This window comes from Canis lupus, chromosome 11 (assembly GCF_011100685.1).
Source record: "Canis lupus familiaris isolate Mischka breed German Shepherd chromosome 11, alternate assembly UU_Cfam_GSD_1.0, whole genome shotgun sequence".
NCBI lineage: Eukaryota > Metazoa > Chordata > Mammalia > Carnivora > Canidae > Canis > Canis lupus.
Window position 1 is genome coordinate 58898011 of NC_049232.1, and position 11485 is coordinate 58909495.

General features: G+C 38.7%; 1 pseudogene; it reads right to left on the reverse strand.

Annotated features, from left to right (window-relative positions):
* Positions 1-1091: 1091 nt before the first annotated feature.
* LOC100856056 lies at positions 1092-1518 on the reverse strand (annotated as a pseudogene).
* Positions 1519-11485: the final 9967 nt, after the last annotated feature.

Here is an 11485-nt window from a genome sequence, read left to right on the forward strand (position 1 = left end):
GTTCATCCTACATTCACTATTGAAGGTATATTTGGGAAAATTTAAATGATATCTACCTTTATTGTTTTTATTTATTTATATATTTTTTTAAGATTTTATTTATTTATTCATGAGAAACACAGAGAAAGAGAGGGAGCCTGCTTCTCCCTCTGTCCGTGTCTCTGCCTCTCTCTCTCTCTCTCTCTCTGTGTGACTATCATAAATAAATAAAAATCAAAAAAAATAAAATCTTAAATCTCAGGCTAGGGATCCCTGGGTGGCGCAGCAGTTTGGCGCCTGCCTTTGGCCCAGGGCGCGATCCTGGAGACCCGGGATTGAGTCCCACATCGGGCTCCCGGTGCATGGAGCCTGCTTCTCCCTCTGCCTGTGTCTCTGCCTCTCTCTCTCTCTCTGTGACTATCATAAATAAATAAAAATTTAAAAAAAAAGGGTGTCTGTGATTTAGAACATGGAATAACACATGCAAAAATAACTATACCAAAAAAGCATGTGATAAATACTGGTGAAAAATATTAGAAAGAACTGTAGAAAACTAGAAGGTGGGATAGGAGTGGGGGTTGAAAGGTTTCCAACTGTATTACTTTCTTCTTCTCTAATGGAGACAATAAAGCCATTCATCATATTTTCCTGGACCTAGTATAGCTTGGCACATTGCAAAGCCTTAGTAAATACTTGTTGGGGGAAAAATGTGGTAAAAGAGTAAATTAGAGTTTCTACTAGACAGAGAAAGATCTTGGTTCCTGGGGAAGCATAATGCTTTATTACAGTCCACACTCCTTTGAGTCTCGTTTCCCAGGTAAGCCTCTTTTCTTCTTTTTTAGTTTATAATCTCAGTTTAGAAGAACTGTGAAAAATCTTGGCTGTGATGAGCCAAAGTCAATGTTAAGAAAAATAACATTTCCTACTTTATCTAAATCAGAGCTTAAAGTGAAAGCATATTCTTACATTTTTCTCCCTTTGGACTTTTAGCTCTTTTTTATTTCTATATAGAAGAATATTTTAATTCTTGTCTTTGGCAACTGTAATGACTATACATGATTTGAAAATGAGACTGTACCAAACAATGGCCAAAGAAGAATTACACACTCTGTCTATGCCTTGTCTTTGGTTTGGTCACTCAAAAATATGTTATCAGCTATGATTGTTGTTGCTTGCTGTCTCACATTATTTTTATCTGTGTATTCACCATTGTCTCCTTTCCCTTCTGCATACATTTGGGACTCCTTATTCACATACTGATGTGCCACATCATCTGAGGTCTGGTCAGAATACTGAAATTCTGGGTCATGTTGTCCTGTGACTGACATCACCCATTTGGTATGTTTCACTGTTCCCTGATTGTCATGTCTCACTCATTGCTAGAGAAAATACTGGCTGGGTTTTTCCCATTTACTAGTCTCATAACGAGATTCTGACCCACTCACCTAAGTAATTGCACATGACACTCAGAGATCTTTTGAGAACCAAGCTGCTAGCTATTTCAAACTCATGTGTAATACATACAGGTCTTTGAAACATGGCTTCTACTTGTTATTCCTACAGTGTAGTCTGTAGTCTCTCTCTGACACTCTATCCTGAACAGCTTGAGTTAGGCCTAGACCTTTGACTTACATTCTTTTCTCTTTCTCTACCACCTGATTTACTTTGCTAGTCCTCTTCAATTTTATCTCTGTTCTTTAGTATATTAATCACTTTAAGATACAAAAATATTCCCTTTGGTCTCTATTAATCCCTCTCTTATTATGTGGATTGATTTAAGTAATCAGTTAAGACTAAACTAAAACTGTCTTGTCTAGAATGCTAAAAGATGTTAAAAAAGATAAATGACTGACTTAACATATTCTTTATTTTGACTATGAAATTGTCATTGAATTAATTCAATAGCTTTATCAATGGAACTCCTTATCCCCTGTGAACTCCTGAAAGAACTTTCAGATGGAAAGACAATCTATAAAAGAGACAAACAAACAAACAAACAAACAAACAGAGACAAACACAGCACCACTTGGCTAGAAAGTCATGGAAGAACTGGGATGCTTGAGTCTTTGGCCTCTACTATTGCAGTAGTTGGTGATACACTTCCACAGAACCCTACACTTTCTCTTAACAGTTTGAAAACCATTATATTTTATCATTAAATAGGTATTCTGATACCCTATGGACTTATCATTGGGAACCTAATATACTGTAGAGTTAGAAAAGAACAGAAAATTTTCAGGGATTTTATTCTGGAGGCAAATATCAGAGGTGATTTAATTATTTCTACAATTGATCCCCCTCTTTTCTATTTTCTATAAAATAGAATTTGAAATTTAGGTGATAACACAAATATCAATTTTGCTCTATAGATTATGAAAATTATAGAACTTGAGAAATTATCTAATAGTAATATTTAATAGCTTCTAACTCACTTGTTATTGACTATCAACACTGATGTATTGATATTTTTATATTTAGAGGTTATCACAGTATATTTCTATTTCTTACCTCCCAGCTGGTTACAATTCATGTTCAGTTGCTACACAGAATACAGTTGTGAGATAAACAAATTTAAAGTTCATAATTAAATATTGAAAATGTTCAAAGTGGCAATGACATAAATAGCCCTAAGACATAGGTTTTCTCAAGAACTCGGCTCATATTTTGCATCAAATAATGAAAGCTTTTGGCTGTGGCTGAGATGGATGAATATTTACCTCTATCTTGGCATCAACACTTTAACTCCAAATTTTGTTTAACTTAATAATTTATTTTGGAATAAGACATTATGGTGACCTTATTTTTTCTAAGTCAGAATGCTTCCAGAGAAATATGACCCTGAGAAGAATTTATAAAAAAAATAAACCTTTGCAAAATACATATTTTCTCAAATACATTTATGTAGTGAGATTAGATTAAGCAAAAATAATTCTTTATCAATTCTGTGCAGAATATGCTACCTATCACTTTTTCAGGGTTATTTTTATTTTTAAAATCAAATTCATGGGGTGCCTGGGTGGCTCAGTCATTGAGGTTGTGATCCCAGGGTTCTGGGATTGAGTCCCTCATGTCTCCCTGTACCTATGTCTCTGCCTCTCTCTCTCTGTCTCTCATGAATAAATAAATAAAATCTTTAAAAAAATTAATCTCAGTGAAAATATTATGGAATGAGACATGATAATTAGCATAAATAGATTACCTCTGCAATGCAATCCAAAGCATACAAAGTCTCCTCATGATTATCAATCTTTCACTTTAGGGAAAGTGGGGCTGTTTGAGTTAACTAACTATAAAGCATACAGCACACCCCCCTGACAAACATAAGAAGACAATTAACATTTGTGAATCAGCTGGGTAAAGAGACCACAATGAGATGCAACTAAGATAAGGTTTCTGTTCCCAAGGAATTTATATTCTAGAAGACAGAGGAGGCAAGACTTATAAGAATTTACTTTGTCTCGGTGACAATACTAAGAGAGATGCACAACTAATTACTGGGCATCTGTGCTTTTTAGCCCTACGGGGCAGGCAGGGTTGGGCAGGTTCTGGGGGCGGGGCGGTTGGGCAATTCCAAGGAGTACTTTCCTCTTCCCAGGGGCGGCATCAATTCAAAGCCCAATTGACAACCATTCCTGAAATTCAGGCTTGAGTCCTTGCACAAAGCAGCCACAAAAAAGCTGGCACCAAAAAGGAGAAGGCCATGTTCTGGCTAATGGTCATCCTGCCACCAAATGGGTGGCACAGTTTGATTGGCTGAATGCCTCTGAAACAGCCACAGAGTAGAAAAACCCAAATCTCTCCAGGGAGCTCACATTACAGTGGCTGTTGGGAAAGTTTCTGTCACTACTGCTGCCTGCAAGGAGATGATGCTCTGTTTTTCATATGAGACTGAGTCATTGTTGAAAAATCAAACGAAATGAGAGATGCCATACATTGCCATTCCTGAAAAAAGAGTTTAAAAGAAAAAAATGATATTGCACAGATGGCTTCACTGTGACATTTATTTATAGCAGCAGAAAAATATTTTTAAAAGCCACAAAAATTCAACCAAGGTATTTAAGTATGTTATAATTCATAACCCCAGGGTACTATTGAGATGCCAATACAATGAAAATTATAAAAACTACCTAGTAACAAGGGCAAGTGTTCTTGAATTACATTATACGAGTAAAGTAGGAATATACTGATCAGGTGTTTTGTTTAAACTATGTTGAAAAAACTGAACGTCAGTAATGGTAGATAAAAAGGAATGTAAACAAACAAGTACTGAACTTAAAGTCAGAAAATCTGTATTTATGACCTGGATTTATCATTTATGATCTGCACTTGGGCAAATCATAAGTCTTGAACCCCCACATTGTAAAACAGGCATAATGCTATCAACCTCCTTCAAAGGCTGTATCAACTAGGATAAAGTGTCACTGTACAGTGCAGGTAAGGGGGTGGGCTCAGGACCAGGAAGCCAACGCAAATTCTGGCTTTGCCACATATTTAAGGAACTGTAGGCAAGTTCATTAACTCAGGATGCCTGTTTCCTTACTGGTAAATGGGATGCTTGGTTCTGGAGTTAAAAGCATGGATGTTGGAGCCAAATGCTTGAATTTGAATTATTTACTGGCTTTGGCAAGGTCCTTACCTTCTCTGGGCCTCTGTCTCCTCATGTGTAAATGAAGATAAAACAGGATCTACTTCATGAGATGTTGTTTAGATGACATGATTTAATTTGTATAAGTGTTTTTGGTTCAGTGCCTGGCACACAGTAAGCACTTAATAAATGTTAGTTACTACTTACAAAAAAAAAAAAAAAACATTTGAGTTACAGCTGATTTTGACTTTGAATAGGAGCTGAAAGGGAACCCAGATAAAACAATTAATATGTTATTATGGTAGGAACATGGAGGGGAATTTGGTTCTTATTTTAGACTTTTTTACTGCTGCTGCAATTTTTGTTAACATAATAAATCATAATCTAAGATGGGGGAAAAGTAACAAATCTGCCCTATGTCCCATTCCCTGAGGCAGGGTCTAGTCAGTGGCTGACTGATAAACTAATTTGTGTTGTAGTATTAGTGGCTGGTGATGGATTAATATGTTACCTCTCCCAGGTAGTATATTTGCATTTAGACAGGCACGTTATGCCGAGACTGCTTGATGCAAGGATTATCAGATCCTAATCCCAGACTGGTGTGAGCAAGTTTATGGTTCAAAGGAAACTTTGGGTTGTCCGGTTACAAAGCAAAAATTTCCTATATATCCTAGTAAGGAATGACACTGAAAGGAAAAATGTGATGATTACTCCAGTCATCCCAAATGTTCTGTTATATCCTTAAAAATACCCCATGTTTTGGTGTTGGAGAATCGCATAAAGGACAGCTCAATTATGGAGGACCCTGAGGCTGCCCACAGCCATTCCTTGTCTGATGAGCAAAGGTGAAGGGAAGCAGGAGAGCACAGCAGCATCCTTCCACACGTAGAGACAGAACCAGTGCCCAGACTCACTGGATTTGGCACTGCAGAAATCACACCCACACTTCCCCCTCTCTACTCGTCTCATCCCTATCCCAAAGGGAAAGCCTCTTTCATAGAGTGACCTTCACTAAATTGCTCTGCCTACAAAACAAATATCACCCATGACTTTGTGTCTATAAAGTTATGTCACAAATATTTGAATGACCAAGGGATGCTAACTCAAGTGCCCACTGAACTAACCGTTGTAAATCAACTTCCCTAAAGCATCCGGAATGTTCCACAACAGATATTTAGGGAGTGCCAGACATGGGGGACTGATGAGAGAAAGAGCCCCAGCTTCTTATACAGAGTTTTCTTTCTGACAGGAGTTATTTCAAAAGTTTCTGAAGGCGGACTTCCTTGTGCCTAGAATGAATCGGTTGCAGCCACCTGCATCCAGTAAACGTGCTGTCTATCTTCTCTTATTCTGTTTTCCCTTTCCTCCTGGCAATCACCCACTAATATTATGGCCCAGAGAACACACAATGTTGCCAACTGCCTCCCCTGAGAACCTCAGTTACCTGCTAGGGATACCCACTCCAGCTGCTCCTAGGATGATCCGATCCTGAGGGGACAGATTTGTTCTGGGTTCCACGAAAACTGATGAAGGAAGACGATCTATATCTGCTCCTTGACTGTGACCTCACTATTTAATCAGTGTCCTCAAAGCAGCTCTCCTTGTTTCAAAACGTCTCATTTGAATGGTTGAGTACAATTCTGGCCATTCCTCTTGACTAAAACCTCACGAAGACAGGTGGTGACAGCCAGTCCTCTACACTTCCAATAATAGTAAGCACAGGTCTAGGAGTCCGCTGGGAGTTCACTTGTCATTCTGCTCTCACCACTTCTCTTTGGAGCAAACTTTCCCATTCTCCAGTTACAAAGCAAAAATCTCCCATATACATCCCAGTAAGGAATGACACACTGAAAGGCATAATGTAATGATGGCTTCAGTCAGTCACCCAAATGTTTTGTTATATCCTTAAAAAAATCCATGAAGGACTAGAGGTGAGAAAATTGAGATCAGTTTGACTAAGAGAACCCCAGCTCTGGCATTCAGGCAAAGGCGACGTCTAGGAAACAACAAATACTTGCTTCTTCCACAGCCCCACAGTGGTGACTGCTGGGGACAACTTTGGGTGCTGATGCCATGAGGAGCCTGTCAATGCAAAGGGAGCATCTCTAAGCTTCCTGTCAAACAAATGAAATCTTTAGCACGATCCTGCAGGGACTAACTTTTATTTTCAATGTTTTAGAGAGTATGATGATTCTGGCTCTTTTGGTCCTTTGCCCCAAACTCATGTTTTTTTCTTTCTTTTTTTTTTTAAGATTTATTTATTTATTTATCAGAGAGAGAGAGAGAGAGAGAGAGAGAGAGAGAGGCAGAGACACAGGAGGAGGGAGAAGCAGGCTCCATGCAGGGAGCCCAATGTGGGACTTGATCCCGAGACTCCAGGATCACGCCCTGGGCCAAAGGCAGGCGCTAAACCACTGAGCCACCCAGGGACCCCCGCCAAACTAATGTTTTGAACCATCAAGGTTGGGTCAGAAAATAATCTCAGTGACAGGCACTGCTCTGGGCCTAGAATCCTCTCCCCTTTTTGTCCAGTTTCTATCACTGGACCGTTACTCCTGGATCCAACCTGTGTACCATTGCAACTCTGTTGTGAGGAGAAAGCCTTATAAGGGTGACTTTAACGTTCTTTCTGTAAACTGATCTCTTGACACTAGCCCCAGCAATCCTTCAGAAACACTAAATGAATTCTACATTGGGACTTTTGGAGTAAGGGTGTTGAAACAATCATGTGAATTTAGTAAAGAGCTCTCTGACTCCATAAATACGCTTTCAGCTTGATTTCCATGTCCTCTCTCCTCTCTAGATCCCAAACTAATTCTGTTGGAAAGGATGTCTTTTTTCTTTTTGTAAAGAACTTATTTATTATTTATTTACTTATTTATTTAATTAATTAATTTACATAAAAGAGACAGAGGGAGTACAAATGGGGGTAGGGGCAGAAGGAGAGGGAGAAGCAGATTCCTCTCTGAGCTGGGCTTGATCTCAGGACCTTGGGATCATGATCTGAGCCCAAGTCAGATCCTTAATGGAATGAGCTACTCAGGAGGTCCTCGAAGGTATGTTTCAAGAACTTTAGCTTCAAACAAACCACAGCTAATTACAAGGTAAGAACAATGAGTAGTACCTGATAAATCTACTGGCTTGAAAGGAAAGCATAGAGTTCTTTTCTCTAAAATGTAGAAATGCAATGCAGCCCCGGGTAGCTCAGCGGTTTAGTTCCACCCTCGGCCTGGGGTGTGATCCTGGAGACAGAGGGTCGAGTCCTGCATCGGGCTCCCTGCGTGGAGTCTGCTTCTCCCTCTGCTTCTTTCTCTCTGTATCTCTTACGAATAAATAAATAAAATCATAAAAATAATAAATAAAATGTAGAAATGCTGATACATTCTTCTGGGGAGAAATATTATTATTATTTTTTTAGCAGGCAGGGAAAGATCCAAGATTCCAAATTAAGCTTTTTTATATGCCATTCTAGCAGGTGAAATTCCCTTGACTAAAATGACATTGAACATACTTTTAGGTGGATATGTTTACCTTTCCTCTAAATATTCTCTCTTAACCAGATTGAACAGATAGACAATCTTGGTAGTTCTGGTGAGCTGCATAAATATTTGTAGTTCTAAGTTTAGAAGTAAACTTTATCCGTTATAAAGAAAATCATTCCAATTAGCATACTTTCCTAGGTATTTTACCTTAGGCATACACTCAACCTTTACGGATTTATCATCCTCTCAGCCTATTATGTTGTACTGGAAGTACTCCTCTATGCTGGCGTCATTGTCTTTATTTATTTCTATGTGGCCTAAATAAATGTGGGATGTACACAGTTTAAAGAATCCTCATTTACTTAAAGGTAGGAAAAAGACAAAAATAATCAGTGCTATTCTTTTCTAATTATTCTATAGTTTAAACAATGCAGTCTTTGGGTAGACTGCTTTATTACTATGGTATTTGTGCATTGTGGAATATTCCTGTGTGATATACCTTCCCACTGCTCTGTAATTGGTGGAGAATATTAAAAGAAATTCTTTTAGAAAGGCAAAAAAAGAAAAAAAAGAAAAAGAAAAAGAAAAAAAAATCCAATAATAGCAGCCAGTTATTCCAGTTATTCTGCTTTTTGAAACCAAGAGGCAGCCTGAAATCTTTTTTTTTAAGATTTTATTTATTTATTCATGAGAGACACACACACACACACACACACAGAGAGAGAGAGAGAGAGAGAGAAAGAGAGAGAGAAAGAGAAAGAGAAAGAGAGAGGCAGAGGCATAGGCAGAGGGAGAAGCAGACTCCATGCAGGAAGCCCGATGTCGGACTCGATCCGGGGACTCTGGGATCATGCCCTGGGCCTAAGGTAGGTAGGTGCTCAACCACTGAGCCACCCAGTTGTTCCAGCCTGAAATCTCTAGAAGCAAAATCGCATGCCTTTAAGGAATAATGTAAAATGTTTTTGCTTTCATCTCCAAAAGGTATCCATCTACAAGTTTTTCATTTCATATGACCCTGTTCATTTCTACTTTGCATTTAAGCCTTTGTTCATAGCTGTGGGAAATCAAGTCAAAAATCAAAGCCTCTCCAGAGAGGACAGGAAAGATGAATGAACAATATGTGCTGGGTAGCCACACCAAGCAACTTGGCAGTTTTGCTAATGAGCCACATTTTCTTATACCTCCCTATCCTTCTGCGGTGCTGCTTTCTCTCATGTAATACATGCTTTTGCTGCTGTTTTTCTAGACAATTCCTGTTTCTTTTTCAGGATTCAGCTCAAGCACTGGTTCATCAGAAAGTCTTCCCAGTCTTCACCAGTCTGGCTCTGGGTTCTTCAGTGCCCTGTGCTTCTTCTATCACAGCAGATTCCTGTGTCCTATGATTGCATCTATTTCTCTGTGTTCCCTATTAGAGAGGTAGCACTCTGATGGCCTGACTGCTCTTTGTCTCAGAGATGCCAGGCCTAGACCAGTGTCTGTCACGTATGATTTGAGTGAATTAAATGAATGTGGGCAAATAACCTCTTGCTCTTAGAAGGGAGGAATGGACAAAGTTAGGGCTCCGTGTTTGACTTCTGGAAATTTTTGTCTTTGTTGTTATGGTAACAGATCATAATAGAAAACACTTTAGGTCTTATTTAGAATCTTTCCATGTTTAATACATATTTAATACATAAATGTTAGGAAAGAGAGGTCTCCTGATTTTCCCGTTTCATACCAAGGCTCATGCACAGGGAAATGTTTGAGATAATTGAGAGTAACATAGAGCAAAGAGCAGTGTTGTCAGGAGGCAAGCTGGTGAGGTGTGGGTAGGGGCTGGGGAGACCTGTGAAATTCTTGAATGGTACTGATGTGAAGCTGAGGGGCAATAGGTCTGTGTGGCAAGAGATTGGAGGCCCTGGAGAAGGCCAGCATGGGTCTGCAGGGCTGGTTGGGTGGAAGGAGGCACTGTGGGGCTGACTCATTCAGTGATAGATAGCAGGCCCCATCAAATTGAGAGCATTCAGATCAAGAGTTATAGCAGTGCCTGCAAATGCAAGAAGGTGAGCCCTTGTCAGACAATGAGAGCCAGTGCAACCCAAGGACAAGCATGAGGTCAGTGATCCGTTTTGCCACACCTGCCAGCCTTGTCATATCATACTTCTTCCCTGTAGATTAGATATCATCCTGGGGAGACAAACTGGGAAGAGGAAACTATCTGAGAGATTAAATATATCCACTCAGAAAACACTAAATATTGCCTAAATAGGTTATTTATAATATTGGTTCAGACTAAAGTTTAAATTGGATAGGAATAAAAGTTAATATCAGTATCATTTTTACTAACAGATTGGAGCTTTAGATAAACATCGAATTAGTTTAAAAAATTGCACATTTCTCCAAATTCAAGTTGAGGTATCAGTTAATTTTGCAAACTTGTGACACATTGATCCCTAATTTAGTTGGAAGCTGTTGTAATAATGTAGGACTTCTCTTTTGCTATCTAAAACCTAATTTGGTGCCTTGGAGGTAATTTCTGCTCTGTGTACATTTGACTTTGATATTTGACATAAGGTAGCATACACATGTAACAAAAGAATTTATTATTTCCTTAAGATTTTATTCATTTGCTTCCAAATGAAATGACCAAATTCATGTGAGCTTTGTACAGATATGGTTACCAACATCTTCCTTGTACACCTGAGAAAGTGAAGGTAAAAGAAGGATAATAGCATCTTTAAAGTCCATAGAATTTGCTTACACCAACAGAGTAATAAGGAGAATTGTGTCAATTATCTCAATTATTCAGGAAAGCTGTTATTTTGGTCAATTTATACATAATTTCCTCTTAAAAAACATGCACATTTGCCTAAATGGGCAACAGCTGTCTTCTTCCCACCTGTGCCCCATTGAAAATTTCATGAACTTATTATGCCAGTGTAATTTCCCCTAGACAATGCATATTCCTATTTTTTACTGAAATTCTCCAAAAGTAAAATGAAGGATGAATGAGTAAAGGGAGGATAAATGAATTTTCAGGAGACCTAAGTTAAATTATTCTGCTCATCATTTCCTTCCTCATTTACAAAAGCAAAGCGAAATGCAAAATTGAAGCAATTATCTGAATAATCCAGGCTCTCTGTCTCCGGTTCTCATGTCTCTCCAAAACAAGATGGCCAGAGTTCTTTGTTTAGAATCCATTAGGCCTTTGTGATTTCTCTAAGCTTCTGTCAGAAGCACAGGTTTGGCTTCTCTAGCTGCAAAACATCTAATTGGGAAGAACTACAGTATTTCATTTGAAATTCTGGATGAGGAAACATAAGAAGGTCATGGTTTCAACAACTCATGTGCTTCTGGATCATGTGCTTCTGCTCAGGAATAAACTTTTCAGAGCTCTTTAAAGAGTTCCTGCATTGTGAGATCCAGAGTTGTGCATGTTCTAGTATCCTGCAACTCAGGA